We start from the raw sequence: 4117 nt of genomic DNA on the forward strand, positions 1-4117 counted from the left end.
AATTAAAAGAAATGAACATTTGAAATACATCACTCTGTGTGTGATGAATGATATAATATACAAATTTCCCTTTTTGAATGGAATTACTGACATAAATTAACTTTTCATGATATTCTAATTATATGACCAGCACCTGTTGTTCAGGTTTTGTTTTTGTCTGACATGCCCTGGTTGGAGGATTTTTCTACATCCAGAACTTCAAGCAAATTTGATAATGAGTCTATGCTGAAAGTCATAATCAGGTACCAGCCCATGTGGCCTAAAAACCTATGCCAGAGTTAATTCATGCTGAGTTGTCTTTGTCAAGAGACTTCAAACCAGAAAAAGACTGTACTATGTCAACTTATCTAATATTTGGTCAAATTCCTTCAGTGACTCTTAACGTATATGGCTCATTTACCAAAGATTTTCTGTAACTCTGCATGTGATCTATTGCATAACAAAACATCCCTGTAACTCGGATACATAACGTTTTATTCTTTATCCAATATATTCAATATTATCTACAAAAAAGAGCTGAAGTTGAGGGCTTCTAAGGGACTCTGCAAACACCCACAACAATTCTGCTTTCCTGTCTGAACCTCTACTGACTCATTTGACACTAACACTTGATGAAAGCTGATTATTAAGTCCTTTAATAGGTCTCATCGCAAGGTTCAAAACATATGACTCCCTTCTGCCTGCTTGAACAAATGCCCCAGAAGCACCACGTAATTTCAGCAAATGACTCTTTGGCAAATGAGCTCTTTGATCCAGTTACTGTTGGCCGATGAGAAATGCAGCAGCGACATGTCGGGCTGCGCGGGATTTAGGGTACAGCTGTGGTTTCGAGTTCATGCAGAACTGGCTTGTTGATTAATCTGATGCATTGTGGAATGAAACAGTGACTAACCTTATTACCTTACTAATTTAACAACAGTGTTTATCAAAGAACTACTCTACTACTACAGGGACGCCAATAGTCCTGACCAAGCACGTTTAAGTAAAGCGTGTTGGAGGATGCTAAAGGAGACTTTTAGCGCTAATGACAATGACAAAGGCCCCTGACCAAGCGTCCTTATTTTACGAGATAGGAGTGAGAATGTGTTGATCCTTCTGACAGGTAACGGTGCTCTGTGCTCGTGATAATATGTAAGTGATTATTTTGTCAACCATTTCTATATGAACTAATTCCATGGAAGGGTTTGGTTGCAATTATCACTTTGTTCTGGAAGATATTTTGTACTCTTCATTGCGCACGTTAGGATGGGATCTTTTAATGACCAGCACAGAGAAGAATTTAAATAGACTAAAAATTAAAATTGAAAACTATAGTCCAAACTGAAAAACAAGAGAGGGGAGGCTGAATGGAGGATGTGGGAAGGGGGTGGAGGGGGTCATGTAGTATTTAGCCATAGAGCCCTGACTACGATATTCTCTAACTCTAATTTTAAACGCATTACTACTTCTCTGATCCAGCGGGCACATGCGGGCCCAATCCAATCCTTCCATTTAAAAAGAATAAGCCGTTGGGCAAGGACGGAAGCAAATGCAAGGGAGTGGGAAATTGAAAGTGATATTCCCTGTGGAGCCACTCCAAACACCGCAGTTATAGGATTAGGTGGAATACTACATGAATATATGCATCAAATATAGATGAGCAATATGGGGCAATTGACTGACAGGAGAAAAACATGTGATGAAAACCAATAACTCTTGTTGCATTGACATTAGCCCTTCATATTTAAATAGGGAAGGGGCCTTGCCTCTTGTTTGACTGGTCAAGCTGCAGCAGCTCTTTAAACCACCCCTGGACCCAAGCCGGATTTGTCTGATCTTGCAAACCTCTCACGGGCCATAGAGAGGCATTCAAAATCACGGAGTTACATAACATCTGAACTCAAGCTCAAACCTTTGGATGAGTGAGGATAAATGAAGCACTGGATCAAGCAGTTGTAATCTGTGTGTGAAGGTATAATCAACAAGTGGATAAGAATCATTCTGAAGAGACTGATCATTGCCAAACTGTATCTTGGACGCCAAGAGCAGGCTTTCCGTGGCCACAACGAGTCAGCCTTTGTGGAGCTAGTGCAAGCTATTGCTGAGCTAGCACAGCACTTAACATCTGCTTTAACATTTACAGGTATGTCAAATACGATTCAGAATGACATAATAGCAAGCCCTGCTCATGTTATTCAGGAAGAAATGCACCAGGAAACAAACACAGCGCCATTCATAGCAGTGGACGGGGATGACACCACAGACATGTCATGCAAGTGCCAATTGACTGGCATAATCCGCTACGTAAATGAAAAAGGCATGGTACGTGAACGGTTTCTTGGTTTCTTTGACATGAGCCTTGAACGAGATGCTGAAGCCATAACTGCTGTGGTGATTGCTAACTACAACCCTGAAACCAAGCTCATTTGTCAGACATACAATGGAGCAAGCTGCATGAGTGGGTAAAGAGGTTTGTTCACTGTTAGCGGGAAGCCAGTGTCTACATTGAGTTACAGACAGTAATCAATAAAACTGATTCATGGTTGAAATGTAGCAGCAATACAGCTGAGAACGCAGAGAATGACTGAGTTTCTCAGTCAAGCGCAAACCCATGTTTTATTTAGTTTTTGTCTTTTATTTTTGACAGGACAGCTGAAGAAATGTCGAACCCGCTGCGTGGAGGAGGAAACCTCTATCCATGGGCGCCCGCTCTAGCCCAAGCCCATGTTTTTAAGTGCAAGTTTTCATAAAGATGTATTTCAATGATGTTTTAGAGTTTTTGCAAGATGACAAAAAATAGGTTTGGCACACTTGGTTTAAAGAAAAAGGCTCAAGGATTAGCAATTTAGTGTGTAATAATTAGTAATTGACCCTTTGGCCATCACTGTTAATTCAATCACACACTCATGGCAGATATTTGATGTATGTTTTTCATCATAAAGCACTTTGTGATTTTGTCTGTAAAAAGCGCTTTATAAATAGGTTTGACTTACTGACAAAAATAACCATTTTATTATGCTCATGAAGGGACATTTATTAAAAACAAAACTAAACTTGCATTAAATATTGCGTAGTTTCAAATCCGTCTTAAAGGTGGATATAAACTTTATTTTGTAAAGTGTGCCTTCTGCACAGTCTATGCATTATTTGTCAGGCACTTCAGAGCAAACAAGGAAGCAGGGTAGATGAGCTCTCTCTGCTCACATTTAGGAAAAAGTAACTGTAGCGCCCGGCTGCAATGATCAAGAAAGTGCAGGAGAAAAAGTCCTACATTTTCCAGTCGTCAAGCATATTTTATGTTTGAATCCCACAAACGTGCAATCCCGAGAGGATACACAGCATTCCGAGATAGGAGAAAAATGTGCCCTGGTGTATTGCCATTTCTTTAAACCAATCAGAATTGTCTTGGGTGGCGCTAACGTTTTTTTGTGATCACATTTTTTGTATTCAAACAGCCCAACAAAAGTGCAAAACATTGGTCCAGGTGAAAACATACAGAAAAGTACACTACACATACCGAAGAAGACACAGTGCAGCTTTTCTACAACCCTTCATTGCGATAAAATGTTTCTCTGCAACACAAAGAGAGGAGATACAGAAAGGAGGGAGACATAGCAAAAACACAACCACAAGAATAATGTCTGCTGCTCACAAACAAGCCACACAGAAACATCCACAGACACAAACAAATAAGAGGTGTTGACAGGGAGACCGGCATGGGACAAAAGGGACCAAACACAAGCACAGATCCAGGGAGTAAGCCTCTCCTCACTAAGTGAAGCTCCTATGGCGCCATTTTGATGCTAAAAAGCCATCATCTGCCGTTACCATCAAATTGACTGCCATTCATTTTGACATCACTTCGACAGCAAATAATTTTTTTAAAGTTTAAAGACTCTATTTGTCCTTTGTTTATTTCTAAAGAAACACAACAATGTACAAAAAGCTTGATTACCTTGTACCTCAAGTTATGGCTCCGTAGCAGACTTTTTTGTAAAAAACAACAAAAAAACAAACAATTGTTGTGTCATAGCCACGCAACTTACTGTCACACAGTAGAGGAATCACCAAACAGTACAGGATAAACTCGCAGACAATTTGGACTTACATTTTAGTTAGCAATAATTAGCCTGTGTCT

General features: G+C 39.9%; 1 long non-coding RNA gene across 1 annotated transcript in view; it reads right to left on the reverse strand.

Annotated features, from left to right (window-relative positions):
* Positions 1-2090: 2090 nt before the first annotated feature.
* The window catches only part of LOC116670227 (uncharacterized), a 10589-nt gene continuing 8562 nt past the window's right edge, over positions 2091-4117 (reverse strand). Inside the window, exon 3 of the long non-coding RNA XR_004326971.1 lies at positions 2091-2377. This is a non-coding gene — a long non-coding RNA (uncharacterized LOC116670227). The remainder of the gene's footprint in view (positions 2378-4117) is intronic.

This window comes from Etheostoma spectabile, chromosome 20, assembly GCF_008692095.1.
Source record: "Etheostoma spectabile isolate EspeVRDwgs_2016 chromosome 20, UIUC_Espe_1.0, whole genome shotgun sequence".
NCBI classification, from domain to species: domain Eukaryota; kingdom Metazoa; phylum Chordata; class Actinopteri; order Perciformes; family Percidae; genus Etheostoma; species Etheostoma spectabile.